The sequence below is a fragment of the Triplophysa rosa genome, linkage group LG1, assembly GCF_024868665.1.
Source record: "Triplophysa rosa linkage group LG1, Trosa_1v2, whole genome shotgun sequence".
Lineage (NCBI taxonomy): Eukaryota > Metazoa > Chordata > Actinopteri > Cypriniformes > Nemacheilidae > Triplophysa > Triplophysa rosa.
Genome location: NC_079890.1, coordinates 34539340 through 34560498, shown reverse-complemented (window position 1 = coordinate 34560498; position 21159 = coordinate 34539340). Strand labels below are relative to the sequence as shown.

General features: G+C 40.4%; 1 protein-coding gene across 1 annotated transcript in view; it reads left to right on the top strand.

Annotated features, from left to right (window-relative positions):
* Positions 1-21159, top strand: part of zfhx3b (zinc finger homeobox 3b) — a 224376-nt gene that overhangs the window by 14396 nt on the left and 188821 nt on the right. Inside the window, exon 2 of the mRNA XM_057347034.1 lies at positions 2523-2569. The gene's annotated coding sequence lies outside the window, so the exon portion shown is untranslated. The remainder of the gene's footprint in view (positions 1-2522; positions 2570-21159) is intronic.

Genomic DNA, 21159 nt, shown 5'->3' with positions numbered 1-21159 from the left:
GCTGAGTCAGGGTGGACCGGCATGCCACGTGCCTTTTCTCCCCTGCTGGTATTAAAGTGGCAGCGCCTGATTGTCTACTCGCCAGCGGACCCCGGCCATCTGTGTACGTACCGCTCTACTTGGCATAACAGGCTGGCGTTATGGCAACAAGTGTCTCTTTCCGCATTGCCACACTCACCAGCCCTGCAAACTTGGCAGCCAGCCTGCTCGTTTGCCCGCCCCCGTATGCAGATAAAGAGCTTATTATGCCCTGGCAGTGGGTGGGGGAGAAGGAGGCGGGGCTGCTGATTTACATATCACCGCCGAGATGACACCCTCCAGATGCAAAACAGCCAAGTAGCAATTAAGGCTGCGTTGTGCTTTTGTTTAGTGTGGTGGAGTGGGCAAGCCAGGCGGGCATTTCTGCCGCCTCCAGAGAGGATATGTATGAGAATTTCAGATCGGCACGTGACTCCTAGCACCCCTCCCCTTTCGGCACGCGCTCGGCTTGAACATGCGCACCCTCGTCGCTAGGTGGTCTGATGATGTAGGCCTGGCACTATGATGAGCACACTTTGCATGCAAAATCCTCTGCTTACATGCACCACGAGCAACAGTCTTTCACATTGATCCCAGACAAAGAGTTTTTACAAGACGTATTCATTCATAGCTAAACGAGGACACCTGTTCATAAACCGTAGTCTTTTTTAATTGCTCATTTTAACCAAACTGGGCTAATTTATTGGAGCTTATTTAATTTAAGTCCGAGTCGTCAGAAAGTTAAACAAACCAGAGATGTGGGGTAGTGGGTAGCGCCTGTCTTCTGGCGTGGTCAGCAGTGCCACGTTTGGCTTGCAACGCTGTCAGAACTTATTCTGACTGCTCATAATCTACACCGCCTCTATAAATAAAAGTCATTTAAAAGCCCAACAATTAAATAAATAAATAAAGGAAAAATATGTTGTTTGTAGTAGTAATGTTGTTGCTCAAATGGTAGCTCAAGGTCAGGGGTTCAAATGGGAAACACTAACATGCATAAAATGTACAACTTGAATGCACCGTATGCATTAGATAAAAGCATCTGCCGATTAAATCAATGGAAAAATGGAAATGTAAAATGTTTGGAAGACAACACTTGATGTCCAAGTTGTGATCCTGGTGAGTCCATTAAGATCATAAGGAGTCACCCATATACGTAGGATTAGGAAGGAATTCATGGAAACGCTTCATTCTAAATTCAAACCTAGTTTAGATTCATGAGATTGAAATGTCCATGCGCTGCACTTTGAGAGATGTATATGTACACTAGAAGTTAAAAGGTGCATGCGTCTGTTTTCTCGTCTGTGTGGGTGTGTTATGGGCCTTCCATAGCTGCGGTATAGAAAAACACTTACTGGTAATGCAAATAACAGGCCAGTATAAATCAGTGGCCAGGAGCAAGCAAGCGAATATTGTGTAATAGTTATTGCGAAATGAAGTGGCATTGGAATCAATACCTCACTATATCTCATTCGGCGGTGGTGGGCCACTGGAGGCAGGGGTCCTCACTTGCTGCCTCCGTGGGGCACCGTAAATCTGTGTGTGTATGTGTGTGAGTCTGTGGCCTGTTATTAAAAAGAGTCAGTAATTAGCACATTTCCCCAGAGCTGCTGTAACACAGTGACAAAAAAGCTTGTTGCATTGGAGTTTACACTGGGGGGAAATAAACGTACACCTTGGTTTCTTGTAGTCATCTGTGCATAGGTATATTAAAGGGATAGCGCACCCCAAAATGAAAATTCATCATTTACTCACCCTCTTGTCATTTCAAACCTATATGGCTTTCTTTCTTCTGAAGAACACAAAAGGTGTTTTAAAGAATGTTGATAACCGGGCAATGGCGGAACCCATTGACTACATACAATAGAAGTGAATGGTTTGTTCTTTTGTGTTCTGCAGGTAAAAGAAAGTCATACAGGTTTGAAATGACAAGAGTTTGAGTAAATCATGTCGGAATTAAAATTTTGGGGTGAACTATCCCTTTTAAATAAAAGTATTTTACATGTAAAATATTACACAAAAATTGCATCCTCATAAAATTTCTGCGAATGCAGGCATGCATGTAAAAACACAAAACGTTGTAATGCCACGAGAGAGATTAGGTGGTACGGTGGAGTATTTGCGTGCGCGTGCTTATCTAAGTCTGTATTTGCATTCATGTGCCACTGCTTCATACTGTACTCACAATACTGTTGTTTGTTAAAATATGTTTTTTTTATTGTCACAGATGTGGCACAGAAACGTGGCTTGGCCTTTTTCCTAGTTTGTCCGTTACAAGGTTTATTCACAAGCTGGTTTTGTGTGGTATTAAGTATGGCCTTGGGGCCAGAAATGATTGGGAACAGTCAGGAAGTATAGGAAAAAGAATGCTGATCAGTCAACTTTGCGATTACAGACCTTGGTGTTTTCTTTGTGTCGACTGATTGAAGTGGATGAGGAAAATTGAATTTTAGATTTGATTGAAGGCTGTTTGAATATGATTATTTCTTTGTGTGTGTTTTTAGGTCTGTGAGGAAACGAGGAAAAGGATTTCGGCAGTTGCGGACTGTTTGTGAGTATGAAAACACGAAACGCATTCAAACTAGTTTGTCGACACACTGTGTATAATTTCACACCCATAACCCACATCGTGGGAAAAGTCTTCGGCGCGTTTAGCCTGGGGAGGGAATGATCGCCGTGGCAAAGACATTTGTGCAGGTTTAGATCTGACAGTATATCTAAAGTATCACACTTCAATATTGATCTCTCACGCTGAAGTCATTTGCCATGTGCTATTCCTGGCCTCTGTCACTCACTGAGAACTATGGGTAAAAATTGTGTGCCACCGCGTGACAAAATGTCACATCTTGGCAAGTAAAGGGAAGTTGAAACCAGAAATCTAATGCATTCGAGTAGCAGAATTAATAAACTACAGCACTGTGCTGTTTACATTTTATTCAACAAGAAATAATATATACTGAATCTACAGCCTTGGAAAAATATCCATAGACAATTCCAGAAACTGTTTTCAGTTTTTCAAAATGTACTATTTATATGTAGGCTATGTGTACTGTATAAGTAACATGATCATTTTTGTTCTTAATTCCCCCACATTATTTTGCATTTATTTGCAGAAAATTGAAACAGGACATACTGGTAAAAATGAAAAAAAAAAAGATTCAATGTTTATATAAAATACAATATTAATGTTTTACATGTATTTTAGGCACAATGTATTTGATGGAATAAGCCTGATTTTTCCACAACTTTTATGCATCTCGGTATTCTTTCAGTCTCAGTGTGTGTGCGTGTGTATATAATCAATATTATTAATTAAATAAATTATAAATATAAAGGAATTATATAATCATAGATTTGCAATTACCTACTGTAGGAGAGGGACCCCATTTTAATGAATATTTTTATGCAATATTTAGAATGTTTACCAAAACTTTGGGGAGTTTTTAAACATTCGTTTTAAGGAAGTGTTTGCGTTTGCTTTTTTGTTTCTTTCAAGGTGAGAAGGTGCCAAAACAATCTGTTTTAATGATGCCTGAAAAACATCTCTCTGGTTTTACACTTCCCACCAAGGCATACGGTCCTAAAAGGAGTGCTGCTTTTTTAATACTTTATATCAGAGCCCCACTGTTTTAAATGCAAGCGAGTAATTACCTTATAAATATCAGGCTGTCTTTTATGAGAAATTTAAAGACAATTTTAGTGTAAAAAACAGATGTTGAGGCAGTCTTGCATAATTGGATATCAACATTATGTGGTTTTGCTAATCAACACCAATGAAGTGGCATATTGTTTTATTTTATTTATTAATCCACTCAAGTGCAGTTTTATAGCTCTGAAGTGGTAGACTTGTAAACCAACAGGCCTGCTCTCTCAAAGGGGCGCCAGATGGAACGTGAAAGTGTTTTGGCAACGTGTTTTTCAGCATACCACACACACAAGTTAACAGTCTAAAATGATGTAAACCGATGTGGATTCTTCGCTGGCCATTTAGGTGTCCATTCTGGCCTTTCTGATCTGGCCGTGTCTCACCCCAGCCTAACCTTGAACTTGGAGACCCTAGCTGGAGGCCGAAGGTCATAGGTCACCCTGTGTGTCTGAGGACGATCTTGATGTGTGGATTATGAAGCAGTGGGCTGTTTGCTCTTCTCTTCTAAAGGGTGGAGGTTGGGGCAGTTGCTCAGCACAGCTCAGGGTTCCAGCCTCTGGCGACTGGGTTTGCTTCGTGTGTAAGCCGTGTGTTGTTGGTTCAGAGTTCATGACCTTTGACCTGCATCAGTGGAGGATGCATGATACAGCATGCAGTCCTAATGCCCTCCTCAATGAATGAACAATAGACACTACTATTGATCCCCTGATGGTCGCTGTCTCACTGTTTGAAGAACACAGTCAGCTTGCTGTTGACAATGAGATAACATCTAATAGTGAGGTTATGGATAGTTTGACTGCTTGATAAATTGACAGATAGAGCAGGCAAGGAAGCAGGTTCCATTTTCTATATACAGTCCAACCACAAATTATTCAGACACCAGATATAATCTTTGATATTTTTTTAGTGGGTGCATTTAAGTGAGTATAGCAAAATAAAGTAAGCTGTGACATATACCAAAAATTCTTATTACAGTGGACTTCCAGTAAAATTGATAAAATTTTGGGACCAATTATTCAGACACTTTGACCTGACCATGTTTCGCTTAAGTGTTTTTCTCGAATTACTTAATTAATAACAAGTTCGCATTATAAAGTGGTATTATCTACTTAAATTTAACAGCTGACAGCTATTTAAATTAATCCATTACATACTTTTCTACTCAAGTTAGAATAGAGTTCTTGTCATATTTTATTACCATTTTCTATAGCCAATAAACTGTCATAATGTGAGATATAAGGTGTCTAAATACATTTTGGAAAAGGACAAATCGAGCCACTGGTTAAAATGATTTATTTATATATATATATATATATTAATATATAATTTATTTATATATATATATANAGTATATATATTATATATATGTATATATATATATATATATTTGAAGAGTTTGGTTCCAAAGTGAGATAACTTTGGTTTTTTTTAAAAATGTTTTTATTATGTAATCATGTTTTTATTGTGTCTTATTGTGTTAGTTAGCTGTATTTTTTTAGTTATTATGGCTTAAATCAAAACAAACCAACTTGATTGATATGAATTGGAATGCATAATCAAAAACATGATTTTTGAAAAAAAAATAAAAACGGAGTCATGTCATTTTGGAACCAAACTCATATACAGTATATATATCATATGGTTTACAGTATATGGTTTTAATATTATCAGACTAAAAAATTGTATTATATATTTTAATAGATATGTTTTGTGTGACTGTAGGCTATGTGAGTCCAGAGAGTGAAATTTATAAAATGCACATATAAAAATATATAATATGTAATATTATTTTCTAGAATGCATCTTGAATAGATCATTTCACCTACTTTTTATTAAAAAAATCAATTAAATCTATAAATACGTCTTATTTCTGCACTAAGAAAATAGCATGTTTTGACACAAATCCTCATACATGGATAACTAGCTCCATGTGCCACTTTTGCATTATACATTGTAGGATTGACTCAGGAACACAAATCATGATAAACAGGTTTCATGAGGAGGTGGTATTAGATTTCCTCCATCCTCAATCCACCCCATCCGAACCACGTCCAGCTCCTAAATCCATCTCTCCTCCCCAATTGGCCCTGCAGTAGAAACATCTGGACATGGAAGTACAGAAAGCAGCCTCGAAATGCATCAGCACAGCAGGCTCTGTTCGCTTCTTTTTCTCCCCTTCACTTTCTCTAGTTCCACCTCCCTTGTGCTTAAAATCTGCTGGAGTGGTCAGAGGTAGAACAACATGTGGAGCGGTCGTTTTCTATGTTCTTTTTTCTCCTCTCTCTTTCCAGTGGAGATCCAGGCCAGTGATAATCCTTCTCTCTCCTCATTAAAGAGAGCTGAATAAACACAAGGCCTCTTTCAGTTGTTCCTGCAAATTTCCTCACCAGCCATCAGGAGACCTTCGAGCGGGTCGGCTCTTCAAAGGCCTGCGGGGCTTGAGGTGGCTCGGGGAGTGCTGGGTCAGGAACATTAGCTGCCACTGAGGGAGTCCGGCCTGGCCCGGTACTCACTTAGCCTGCAGTCAGAAAGAGAGAGAGAGAGAGAGAGAGAGAGAGACTGTGCTCACGAGAGTGCAACGAGACAAAGCTGTGGAACTGTTACAGTATATCAATAGTTTGTTTCATTTGGCCCTTCTTTTTGGATCTGAATTTGTATGTGATGGGAAACCACTGACAAAATAATTCTGGCTGATCATTTTTATGGTTGACAACCGATATTTAAAGGGATAGTTCACCTTAAAATAACGTAGCCAAACAGATCTCATCCCCCATTGACTTATTTTCCCTACTATGGGGGATGAGATCGCAATGGGGGATGAGATCGGTTTGGTTACTGACATTCTTCCAAATATCTTTCTCTGTATTCATCAGAACAAAGAAATTTATACAGGTTTGGAACAGCCTAAGGGTGAGTAAATGATGATAGAATTTTCATTTTTGGGTGGACTGTCCCTTTAAAATGAGTTTGTCATAGATTCAAAAGAAAAAACTAAAATCAGCAAACTTTAAGTAAAAGGTTCTAGTTTAAGGCATTACTACATTTCATTTACGATTTATAAAAAAGTAAATAGTGTTTCCTTTGAATACATTTTGTAGCCCTGAGATTAACAAAATCAAGTGATACACAAATTGTATATTTTACAACTGTGTTTAAACTCTCTCTGGACTCACATAGCCTTCAGTCACACAAACCATACTACATTAACATACATTACACAATATTACATATTAAAACCAACATTTAAACATTTACCGTACAAAACACCTTAAACATATTAAACTATATTTCACAAAATAATAGAATTTTAAATAAAATACAAGCTTATTAAATAGAAGAGTGCACGACGACAGTCAATGTCTGTATTTGTTCGTCATGCTTATAGTGCCAAGAACCCACTTCCACAAGGGTACTCATAGCACTAAGGAGATTTTTCACGAAGTGATAACGATGTGTTTAGTAAGTAAACGTTCAAATTTCGGCGAACCGACAGCACTACAGGTGAGCATTGTTAAGTGCCTCTGTGGTCATGCCTCCAGTAAGTGCAAAAGTTCACTTTGCATTTTTTCATATTTGTTGATGTACCTTGAAACAGATAGGCTGAAGTGCTTCTCTTTTTTGGTTGTCGACGTATGGCGAAGTGTTTGAATAATTAGACTCACGTTGTTGATCGAAATCTTATGTGCATCCTGACGCAAAACGCCATTGTTCCCTATGGCTACGGATGTAACGGATGAGATTTTAGTGGAAGTACCTCATCGACCCGTATGCATATACCCCATTCTGTTATTGTAAATGGTCAACGTAAGATCCACCTGCATGTCTGACTGCAAAACATATATTGATTGGCTCACTTTTTATTGGACTGTTCTTTTTACATTGACAGCAGCATGGTGGTTTTCGTACACTAGAGGGTGCAGGCATTATTACTAGCCTGTGAGAAATCCATGAAATCGGTTTGAATGTTATTTTGGTCTTTAATTAAAACAATTATTTCTATTGTCACCTCGCTTACCATAGTTTAAGGACGTCATCCAATACTGATGGATATATGATGTTGTCACTGTTCGAGAAAGGAATACTTGAGAGTTTTAATAACACACTCACTGAGTACAACAGCAGCAAACACTAATAAGGTTTTTCAGTGGGCACTGACTCTAAATGAGTAGTAATACACCAGACACGGGCCAATCTTCTCCTCGGTTAAGTTAGAGCCTGTTGTCGGCCTTGTTTTAATTTACTGGCTGTGTAGTGACATTCATTTTCACCTCTCTTTACTTCCTGCCCATCAGCTAAGAGAGCCAGCGGTTCACTCGCAGCTTTTGTGGAAGAGGCAATTAAACAGGCCGAATAACTTTGGCGGAGAGAGAAACGAAGCCGCTCCTCTGCTTTAATTGCTTACTCAATAACTCCAGAGGATAAATAAATTGATCAAATTGTGTCCCAAAAGGTTGCGAAGCAAAATTGCCCAGAAAATGCAAAAAAAAAAACTAATCCTATTATCTACTAGAGTTTAGAGTTTGTGTATATTGTTTTTAAATGTTTTATGTTTTATTTAGAATTATTGGGCTGGTGACTCTATTTATTATTCCGCATGATGAAACAAAGGCTTTGCTAATAATTGAGCAAAAAGTGAGACAGGTCAGATCTCCCAGAGGAAAATGCTCAGAGGTTGCTCGCTCAGGAGATTTCATGAATTGTGACCCTGGACAACAAAACCAGTCTTATGGGTCAATTTTTCGAAATTGAGATTTTTACATAATCTGAAAGATGAATAAATAAACCTTCTATAGATATACGAGTTGTTAAAATAGGACAATATCTGGCTGAGATACAACCGTTTAAAACTCTGGAATCTGAGAGCGCAAAAAATCAAAATATTGAGAAAATTGCCTTTTAATTTGTTAATCAGGGGCAGTGTGGCAGACCATCCACTCACAAAAATAAAGTTTTTATATATTTAAGGTAGGAAATTTACAAAATATCTTCATGGAACATGATCTTTACTTAATATCCTAATGATTTTTGCTGAGATACAACCGTTTAAAACTCTGGAATCTGAGAGCGCAAAAAATTCAAAATATTGAGAAAATTGCCTTTGAAGTTGTTAATCAGGGGCACTGTGGCAGACCATCCACTCACAAAAATAAAGTTTTTATATATTTAAGGTAGGAAATTTACAAAATATCTTCATGGAACATGATCTTTACTTAATATCCTAATGATTTTTGGCATAAAAGAAAAATCGATAATTTTGACCCACACAATGTATTTTACTAAAAATGTTCCAGTGCTACTTAAGACTGGTTTTGTGATCCAGGGTCACAATTTATGAAGTTCTCATCTGTGTTTCATTTAGGCATCAACTTATAGGGATAGTTCACCCAAAAAGGAAAATTCTGTCATGAATGACTCCCCCCCCCCCCAAGTTGTTCCAAACCTGTATACATTTCTTTGCTCTGTTTGACACAAAGAAAGATGTTTGGAAGAATGTAAGCAACTGACAGTTCTAGGACATCATTGACTCCATTTTAGAAAAAAGAATTAATGGTAGTCAAGGGTGCCCCATAACTGTTTGCTTTCCTAAATTATTCAAAATGTATATTTTTTGTGTTCAACAGAACAAAAAAAAGACAATCATTTTTCCGACTATCATTTTCAATGGTGCCTCAGAACTGTCGCTAACATTCTTCCAAATATCCCAGAACAACGAAATGTATAGAGGTTTGGAGTAAATGATGACAGAATTTTCATTTTTTGGGTCGAGTATCCCTTTAATCTCAGATGTTTCTTATAAAATTGCTTAGGAAAAAAGGAAACAAATAAGAGAATTGTTAAGAGTACAGAGATGTACAATAAAATGAATGAAGATTTTTGGGAAAAAATCATTTGATGAGAAATGTTTAAGTTCACATTCAATAATATTGATGTGACAAATCTGAGCTCAGTTTGTGGCATTGTTAAGATCTCTTCTGTTAAGAACTCTTAATTTGTGAGATTTCTGGTTCTTTTTCCCAGGAGAAATATCAGAGGCGCAGAGAGCGATTTGCTTTTTATTTAATCCATTGATGTCTAGAGATCTCATCTGTGAATTTTCTTTATTATGGGGAACATCTGGATTTCTTGGCTCTCACAGCATCATCTGATACCGCATTACCGTCTATAAGCAAAAGTGACAAAAAACAACATTTAAATACAAATAACCTTCAATTCAGTATATGTGACTGCATTAAGTGTACCGGTTTTATAAATGACTCTTCGTGTTTGAATGGATATGCGTCTGTGTTTTGCGGTGATTATGTGTGTGTACATGAGAAGGCCGCGTGGCCATCAGACTCCCATCAGACCATTATTATTGGTTGAGCAGAGAGTCAGTGGCAGAGTCTACCTGCCTAGAATACTAATAAGCACAGCAGGCCTCTGAACGGACAACACACACACATTCAACATGTTCATGTAGTCATCGCACACTCACATTTACTGCATCTTCTGGAACAGACAAGATGGCGGCGGCCCCGCGGTTGTAGACGTGTTCGGTGGACTTCATCAGGGGCGCAGCTACATCATAGCTTACACATACTGAACTAACGCCACGCTCTGCAGTGTACACACACAAGAGCAAATATGGCCTTCTCTGTCCCCTTTTGGTCTTTGTTCGCACACACACGTGAGGAGACATAGAGGACCGGTCATTACAGCATGCAGAGCAAACATGCAGTTCTGCTGCATTGGGAAAATACCGTGTCTGTGTGTCTGAGAGTCCATTTTCTCCCAGTCCCAAGAATAGATACTTTGACATCTTGCTAAACTACAAGCTAGTCAGAATTTAAAGTAGTCAAACAGTCAATCTGGCCTTTGGAAACGTAGTTAGCTAAGCTACAAACTGAACAAGCTGACTATAACAAAGGAGGACAATGTGTAAGGAGTCTTTTAGAAAATGTTAGAAACAACATGATTATATAAACAATTTACAATAAGGTCTCATTTGTTGTGTAGTTAACAAATTTATGTTTGTTAAAGTGATGATGAGTGGGTGAACTATCCCTTTAATGTTAGTACATTTGATTGTTTATGTTAGTGCGTACGTGTAATGTGTAACTACTGTTAACAATTACAATGTTTGACTTAAGAAATATGTTTTATATTGGTAAATGTTCAAATTTATATTTATTACGTTTAATACATTTTGTAGATAACTAGTTCTAGTTGACTAATGTTAATGGAACCTTATTGTGAAGTGTTTTATTGGTCATTACAGTGACGGCATCTAATTTGAGAATATAAATGAAATAAAAAGCATAAGTAAAATATGTTATTCATTGAAATAATTAGAAAACACTGATAAAGAAAATGATTTAAAATAAAATGCACACAATAGTGATTTTGCATATAAAGAAGAGCTTTCTGATGTTAAAGAAACCCGAAGATCCCTGTAAGCCGAGCTAATTAATGAACACAGACATATTGATTAGCACAGCGACGTGGATGAGCTGTTATGAGAGGCTGGACAGAAGCTGAAAATGTCAAAGCCAAAAGGTTTCCAGGGCTGAAGATAGAGCTAGCGGAGAGAGAGAAAAGTGGACGGTTGGGTTGAGTTCAAGGCCACGGAGAGGGACGCTGACCCCATGCGTGGAGGAGGAGCGGGTGGCGTCTGAGAAGAATGGTGAATGGCGTGATGGGCTCAACGTGTCCAACATTCAGTCGGCTCTAAAGGACCCAAGGGAGAGCAGGGTCAGGAGTTCCCCCAACCCCCCGCACATTACAGCACCATTTCAAGCCGCCTAGCACCTATTTCCTTCAATAAAAACTAATAACCTTCTCTGTCAGGAATCACAGCAACCCTTAAGTGTTGGACTGAAGGGGCCCGTGCAGGATGGGCTGTAATTGCAGAACAAGCGTCCACCCCCCGAACCCGTAGACACACACAAAAATCCACGTTTTACCGTCTGTACCACTTGTATATGTGCTCTTTTTCATCCAGCCTATTGGTCCTCGTAGCTTTGCTGCTGATTGCATGCGCTGCTCGGACTCTACTCAGCAATCAGCCAAAGGCCGCGGCGCTGCCGCTCAAGGACGTTTTTAATTGGAAGGATGCTGTGAAACGGGGAATGGCACGTTGAAAAGAAAAGCAGGCCAGTATTCAATGTGGTTATGCTCTTTATTGTAAATGCACACTATTGGCTAATTTTTGAAAGATGTGCTTTGTTTTTAAATACATAACACATCCATGCTGTTTTAAATACCAAATGCTCTTTTTCCACCGAGCCCCCATCACTCTCCACTCTATATCTCCATCCATTCCTCCTTTTTTCCTCATTTTTACTGGCAGATGAATGAGATAAATGGCCCCTCTCCGTTGCCAACACTTGGGGCCCGGATCAATCGGAGGCCCAGCAGTAATTAACTCTTTGCTAAACTTACACCATTGATTTCCATTTAATGCTGAGCACCATGCTGTAAATGAAGACCGATACCTGGGCGCAAGGGTGGAGGACACTCTGGGGTGGTGAGTTGCGAGGACTTGGGGATCTGATAAATTGGGCCCCCTTTAATTGGGAGTGTAGCAGGCTTAGTGGAGCCTGTTCAGAGAAAAAGGCTCAGCTGGGGCCTAATTGGGGTGGGTTGTACGCACCGGAGGGGACCCTGTCATTGTCTTTAGTTTGTTCCTGTATTACTCCATAGGGACCAGGCTGCCAGCAAGCGCAGCCCCTGCTGTGATTTCTGATAGTTATGGTGGATCATGTGACCAGACAGCGCGGCGTAATCAACGGCCCGTTGTCCGTCGGCTTTCCTGCCGCCTTATCTCTTCCTATCTGTATATCCTTCGAGCCGGGAGGGATATTAAATACTTGAGGGCGTTAATGAATTGGTTGCTGCTTCTGGCTTCGCTAAGTTTTGGTATTACGGCAGTCTGTCAAAGGCTGCCTTTGTTTGCACTTTCTAATTGAATCAAACACGATCCCCCGTCCGAGCCCTCGGTTTGTACGCCACTGCACTGAGCCAGTGCTGATGAAGCTGTCCTAAAAGTTGTTTTACTTGGAGAGCGTCAAATCTCCTCTCAACAGCGGACCATTGATGGAGAGCAGGAGGCTCGCCGAGCGTTTCCACAGCAGCAGATAGATTCTAGGTTTTTCTCCTCCAATTTCATTTATTTCTGACTTTGATACATTCTTTAAATGCATTAATGGTTTGGGCTTGGATCGGTTTACCATCTTGTCGCCATATATCAGGGAAATAGATGGAATTCTGTATCAGATTGTATTGTTAGTTTGATCCGCTCTGTAACGTAATGGTTTGTCCATGGCTTGATGGCTTTTGTCTGAAACAGTTTCTCCATTGTTCCGTAGGGCCGGTGGGGTGCTCAATGTCTCACTTAAACTGCTGTCACTTGCCAGCCAATGAACTTGACTTTAAACTTAGGGAAATCAAATTGGAGTCTAATACACCATAATGGGCTGATCAATACTAATTATGGAGCCCCCATGTCGAACAAAAGATATCACTCCGGGCTCACATACACTGGGACGGTGTGTGTGTGTGTGCGTGTGTGTGTGTGTGTGTGTGCGTGTGTGTGTGCGTGTGTGCGCGAGTGTTTGCATGTGTCCGTGTAACAGATTTACGTGTACTTTGAGCACTCAGCACCAGGTGTGATGCTCCAGCGCTATGCTTAATACATGCACACTTTATACTGTTCAGGATTGCTCTGCCTGATGCAACACCCACACAAATACACACTTGCATGCACACATTCTATTTATTATCAACCGATTGCATGAGATACGTATGTTTTTAATGAAAACACTATTTTTCAACTCAACTAATTCTAGTGTGATCTTGTCTTAGATGAATCCAGCTCTTGTCCTGAGCCAGGATGAGTGAGGGCAGGTCCGGGACATGTGTTGCATGATTAATTAACATTTTCCGCTCCCTATCGTAGCACACAAAAATATGTTTGTGCATTTGTTTTTGTGCGCACGCATCCTGTAATTGCATTAAGAGGATGACGCACTTTCTTACTCTGTTTAAACTCATTGTAATTGTCAGTGAATGGTGGGCTAGTGCGGCAGTGTGAGGACAGGGCAAAGATACATCAGTGGGACACCGTTCATAAAGCCAGACTAAATGAGACAGACCCTCTCTGGAATGTCACGTGCGCTGACACAAACTGCCTGTGTTTGTTTGACGCCAGAGTGGCATCCCTTCATTGTCATATGGCTTTTATAAGGAAAAGATTGGAGAAAAAAAAGTTTCATTTAAAGACCGACAGAGTGACACCCTGATAAATTATCCCAGTTCAGCAAAAGTGCACAAGTGCTGTGGGTGCTCAGCCAGTCTGTTGTGATTCTTACTGTAGTGTGAAATTGCAGGAGCTTTCTGCACAGCAACAAACCAAGAAAAATGACTAACACACATGTTTGCATGAACGGCACAGAGAGACGCAGCTCTGAACTACATGAGATGTAATGTTTTCTTGGCTCATCCTATGCTTTGTTCTGAATTGTTGGATTTTTTTAAGCTATGCCATATCACAGCAAGAAAACATAATGCATTTTTAAGATTAGGTCCAAAAATAAAAGTTTTGGATTAGGATTTTGAAATTGGTTTTGGGGTGTTTTAATGTAAGATATATGTTGACAAAAATACACTTACAGTGGAGGTCAATGTAGCAACTGGGTTTATAAGTATAATAGACTTCCATTTCAAGTGCATAATGATGTTTTACAAACATGGTTTACAAACATCACGCTACGGATTCTGTGAAGCTTCCGTTGCATTTCACCGAATATTCTTTTATGCTAACACCGTCTAACCTTATTGTCAATTTAAAGGAATAGTTCACCTAAACGAGAAAATTCTGTCATCATTTACTCACCCTCTTGTCATTTTAAACCTGTATGGCTTTCTTCACAAACACAAAATCAGATATTTTGAAGAATGTTGGTAACGGAAAACCGTTGGTCCCCATTGACTTCTATTGTATGGACACAAACCAATGCAATTTGATGGGGACCAACAGTTTTCTGTTTCCTATACTCTTCAAAATATCTTCTGCGGAAGAAAAAAATGCCATAAAGGTTTGAAATGACAAGAGGGCGTGTAAATAATGACAGAATTTTCATTTGCGGGTGAACAATTCCTTTAAGACCCTTCTAATACTGTCTATTTCAACCAATTGATTTCTTATGTATTACGACTTAAAAATCGTAATGTTCCAACAGTCCATAAAACACTTTATATTTCATAAATAATAATTCATACTACAGGTGTAGCGGAAGCACACAGGCAATAAGTAGCTAAATAAACCGTTACATTAGTTTACGATCTCTTTCTCTTGATTAAGAGGAGAGATGTTTCATGGGTATGAATTGACATGTGCTCGCTGTAAATCCACTGACGTCATGCATTAGCGTAATGGCATTGTTTCGACACACTGTGTCAGGATGTGTGAATACAATGCCGCATGCTCCCCCTGCCTATCCCTAATTCACTTTTTCTTATATTTTTTCTCGCCGTTCTTCATTCTTCACTCATATTTCTCACCCGGTACACTATCTTGGACAGTCTCTCTTTCTCGCTCTCCTTCTCTCATCATTTTAATAGTGGACCTCAGAGCGGTTGCCATGTCGACCAGCCAGCATATTACTATGGCAACGGGTCTGTGAGGCGAGCCTACTGATTAGGAAGAGATGTCTAGTGTAGCCTGGCCAACAGTGAGGTGCACAGAGAGAGAGAGAGAGAGAGAGAGAGAGAGGAAAAAGTGTGGGGGGGGTCTTGTGTGTGTCTAGGCATGGCGTATGTGTGTTAGTGAGCGTTTTCTTGAAGTGTATAAGACCTTCTATAATTAGAACTGGGTAGACATTTTTACAAGCCCAGATAAGATTCTTATAAAGCCACTGACACAAATGTGCGGCTCGCCGTTTTATTTCCCACAGCAGGACACATTTAGTCAGTGGTTTTGACCTGGGACACTCAAGTTAACTGTCTGTCTGTCTTTCTGTCTGTATTTTCGTCTTGTTGTCTGCCTAATACTTTCTTCACACTTAGCACTGTTCATGTTCCCCTGTCTTGTTAATTCCATATTTTGTTTGTACAAGCATCATTATATTATTTTTGCTTATACTTATTTTTTTCCAAGCCTTTAATCCTTATCGGTAAGGTTGGCTGCATTGTTTATATGATTGTGAATGATCTAAGAGCTTGTTGAGGAAATGTTTCATTTATTTTTATAACCTTTTGTACCTGAAATCTTATATATGTTTATTAAAGGACATACCCAAACCATATCCAGCGATCAGAACATCAAAGGCAACGGTGAGTGGGCTATTTTGACTTGGACCAGTAAGCGACCTCTTAAAGGTCACTGTAAAATATAAGATAGGTCACCCTAAATTTTTTATTCTGTCATCATTTATTCACCCTCATTCTTTTGGGGAACACAAAAGGAGATATTTTGAGAAATGTCTCGGGGGTTTTACGTCCATACAGTGGAACTCAATGGGGGGCAAAGTTGTTTGGCTACCGACGTTCTTCAAAATATCTTCTTTTGTGTTCTGCAGAAGAAAGAAAGTCATGCATTTTTGGAATGGCATGAGGGTGAGGAAATGATGATAGAATTTTCATTTTTGTGTGAACTTTCCCTTTAACAACCCTTAGCAATGCCCTAGCAACTCCATAGCAACATACTTAACAACTTGGCAACCTCATAACAATGATGATGTGTAGCACATTGGTGAGTTTTGCAAAGGCAAGTGCTGCCTCATTTTCTTTCTAGAAAACTCCCATTTGTACAGATTTTCTCCCTGGAGATATAGCTTGCACAGCTGGAGAATTGCAAAAAGCGTCACTCCATCAAAATTAATAGCTAAAATCATATTGTTTAAGGCTATAAATGAGCTCTCTGGTTTCCGTGCTCATGGTCCGTAGATCTGGTTGGTCAGGTCTTTGCAGGAAAGGGGAGGGGGGTCATAAAGAGAGCTTCGCCCACAGCGAGCGTGTTAATGAACAGCAAACAGGGGGCTGTACAAAGTTGTCTCACCTCTCACGCACTTACCAGCCCCCCCAGACCTTCCTGATCTATCAGAAAAAAGAACTAATTACAAGATCTAATTAGAGAGAGATAGAGAGTGACCCGTGCAGCTAGTTTAGGACGGTAATTACGCCTTATTTATTATTCATCTCACAGCCAAATAAGCCTGACATTTCAATAACAATAAAAGATGGGACACATTAAACAAAAACCTTACACAGAAATGTGTCCAGAGTAATTGCCCGCTTACAGATGAGAACCAGGCCGTTGTTATTTACATTATTGTGCCGTTTGTATCGGCGAAGGGGTGACGACATCCTGATGCCCGTGCGGAAAATGAACTTGGAGAATGAGCTCGCAAATGTGGCTGACCCTCATCACAAGTCGACCATTATTTTTTAGTGCTGGTGCACATATTAGGGAGCCCGTTTTAATGGCCGTCCTCCTCTCAGGTCTTTAAAAAGAGCGGCTCATCCGCCCGGCCTCCGCCCGCCGCCTCTTAAACCGGTTCGAAGCACATTAGGCCGCCATTTCGTTATGTGTCTGTGCGTGGCCTGTTGCCAATGGAATCACAAAATCTTATAATAATGCACGGAAAATGGATGCCGTCGAAGATGATGTGGGATATTTATCAGGTTTTTATGGCCGTTTATTACAGTAGACTACACACCCTCGCCCTTTGTACCTTATAACAGCGGTTCATTGTTTTATCTCCCATTTCTCTCTCTCTCAAACTTCTGCTCTGCCTTACTGCGTCTCTCATTTCTGCAGTCCATACCCCCCCCCCCCACACACACACACACACGCAATGACTGCTGCAACAGCTCATTAGGGCCATATGCTTCTGCTGGTCTCATTGGCTGCTCTGGAGGTGGAGGAATAGCACATAATTATGAAGTGGAGATGGCACTACGCTCATCAGGAATTATGGATGAGTCTCCGGGCGCCGGCCCCGGTGTCGACACAACACGGGCCCTGTGCGGGGAGGATGGGGTGATACAGCAGTAGGAGATGGAGAATAGGGGGGTTTACAGGTAGAAAGGTCACCTAGAGCAAAAGCGCCCCTCATCAGTCAGCAATCACACCCATAGCTCACATCCTCAATCTACACACGCACACGCACACACCCTTATTCAGAGCCCTGCACTACATAGACTGCAGACATCACTAGTCACAGCTGACACTTGTGTCCTCCAACCTTGTATACAGGCTGCTGAGGCAACCATCACTCTACAACAGGCATGGAAAGACACTTCTGATAGAATCCCTGCTATTTAAACGTTGGATAATCCCAGAGTGCATTGCATCTGTAAATAAAAAAACGGTTGATTCAATTTTAATTACATGTTTATATTTTATTCAATACTGATACAAAAAGATTATGTTAAAATATTTCGACTTTTTTCAAATGTGCTATGCTTTTTGTAGCCGTACTTGGTTTTGGAAATAGTGTTAGTATAGCGTAGTGATGTGATGTCCATTAAAATTATTAAGGAAAAAATACATCTTTGTATATGCGTGCTGCGTAGTTGAGTTGAAAAGGAATTTAACAAAATATTAACGACTGTTAACATTTGTGTGCTTTATTTCTTGTGAGCCTTTTTTGTTTTTCTAGACATTTTTGTTTTATTAGAATAAAACGTATATTCCCTGATATAATTGTAGTTTGGCAAATAATTTAGTCAACAAGTTGTGTTTCTCCGTTTTGTACTACTCAAATGATTTAATCTAAACTGAGGGGTCAATAAAAGCAGGTATTACAAATATGCCCTCTGGACATCACTTTTGGCCACTGCTATATTTATTGTTTGTGGCTCTGGTGCGTATGACAATATTATTGTAGAAATACTTGACTGATTAAAAATTGATTTAATAACTAACTTGTGAGTTTGCTAAACAGATGGTTTTTGGTTTGCTTTCTGATATGTAGTGCTGTTACAGTATGTGTGTTAAAATATATATAGATAATTTACTGTATGTTGTTCAGTTGTTCAACCAACATTACACACAGGTTTCTATGTGAGTAAACCAGACTGATCAGAGAAGTCAGGAAAGGCAGATGAAGAAAAGGAAGAAATTGCGATCTTGCACATAATGCAGAGCATTTAAAGCGCCCGAGCATCCCAGAATTCACAGCGTGCCAGTGCTGTAATCAGCATACGCTTACAAACTAATCCAATGCAAGCAGAGGTCAACAGCATCTTAACGCACACTAATCTCTTTGATGTTTACTTGCTAATATGGCTTAATTTGAGCAACAAACAGTTTGCCAGACTGCTAGAAATGATTTGTCAATATTTAACTCTGTGTGCACATGGCTTGCTGTAGGTACAGTGGTTGTGTATCTTTTCTTGTCAGCATTATTAAGATACATTGAAAAATATTCAATGTGTTTATGTGTAAAATATCTTGGCATGCTTGACACATGCACTCTTACACAAAGAAAGTGATTTGGCTGTTGACCTTGCGAATGCAATAAGGAGAGTTTAAGCCCAGTGACCCGTATAGACTGGAGGATTCGGGGGGCAGGATTGTTCCTTTCTCTGCTACCTCTCGTTTTCTACTCCACTTATCATCTGAAATAAGTGCCATCATCAGAGGCTGCAATTGATGGAAATCCCAGCATGCACCCCACTACATTATTTAAACCCGGAGTGGACATCAAGATCTTTGCTGTTGTCTTCCAGTCCTCAGCTGTCAGGGGTCTCAGATCTGGGATTCCTGTTGTGTCATTTGACCAGACTCCAGTGTGGAGCAGCACAAAGAAGCTCACAGGTTTGACAACTGAATGGGCCGCGCTGGTCTCAATAGCGATGTCTCTGAGGGATGAGAAATCTAACGGAACCACTTCATAGACACCCCTAGCCGTGGCTTTGAGAAGTCGTACCGATAATCTACATGTAAGACGCTCAACAGCAGATGCACGGGAGAAAGTGAGTGCGAGTCGTTCACCTCAGGGCTGTGGGGGAGTGCTTGAACAATGTCTCCCGAGGGGGGTGATATTTTATAGTTTGTGTCCATCAGTGGCGTGGCCCGGGGCGCTTAGGTTGACAGTAAGTGCTCTCAACACTGCTGACACTGATTCATCTGAGCTATGACATACATGGAGGGAGATTGAGAGGGGGGTCAGAATAGACGTAGAAGACAATGAATAAGAAGGGGGGGGGGTTGTTGGGAGGCACAACCTTAGCTTTCATCCGCATCACAAGTTAGTCAAGACCTGAGTGTTTGTGTTTGTTGCTCGGGCCACCTGGTCTCCCCGATCTAACGTGGCATTTCAATTTCTCCTCCACTCTGCCTCCTCTGTTCCCCTTTGCTACTCTTCTACATTTATATAGGAGAGGAAGAATGTGAACCCTGTGCCCGCAGGATACGCATACTAAGCAATCAATGTGTCACCTCTTCCTGACAATCTTTTTTTCCATACAGGGGACCTGCTCATTTTTTCTTGTCAGCAGAAGGTAATTTGCTGTATTGTGATTGGGCCCAATAGCCGGGTGATGGAGGCGCGTGATGGGTCGGCACCCAAACCCCCTTCATTCAACCTCAAAACCCCCACCCCCTGACCCCCTCCGACGCACGCACGTGCTAGACTTCAGTCTTCCTCGCTCAAGCGGAGGTATAAAGAAGCAAGGCACCCCACCCATAGCCGCATCTCCATCTGAGGCTGTTAAATGTGATAAGCGTGGAGTGTGGCGCTGGGGCCTCTGATTAATAAAAGATGGGGCCTCGCCGTGCTCCCCGGGGGATGTCCTTTCTCAACCGCCCCGCCCCGCACGCGCACAGACGCTGCACACAATGCCTCCTGCGCCCGCACAAAAGACAGGAAATGGGTGCGAGCAATCATGGACAATAACATTTAAAACGGTCGGCACATCTAGCACATGTGCATTCGAATGGACGGCAGTGAAAAGCCAACAAAAATGATGACACGTACATATTTACATATTTAGTGTATGTATCCGACCGTAAACATATGTGAGACGGGAATTCTGATACCACGTTGTTTCAAAGGGCTAAAAATGCATTTATGTATCGTATTTTGATTCAACGTGTGCACTGATGCAGTTGTGTTCGGAAGTCTACATCGAGGAAAGAGAAGGACATTACGTCCGTCTGCATATTTATGGGTGTGTTGTGAGTGCTTTCATGCAGAGAGGCTGCGTGGAATCATGTCACCTTTTCACTCATTGACATGTAATGGCTTTGTTACGAACAGACGCTTTGTCCTTCTTCTGTTCGTGTTTACTAGAAAAAGACGGCATAACCCTGGTTGTCCAGGGAGACCGGAGACATCTCCTTTTCTTCCTTCCTCCTTGTTATTTGAATGTCTAAAACATTATAATGCTTCAACCTGTGTACTTTGGCTTACTGAATAAGAATTTGTTGGAATTGTTTATTTTGGTAAAAACCCAAGGACACCATGTTTTGCAGTTAAGCATAGCCAAATCCCAGATATTATGCCTAG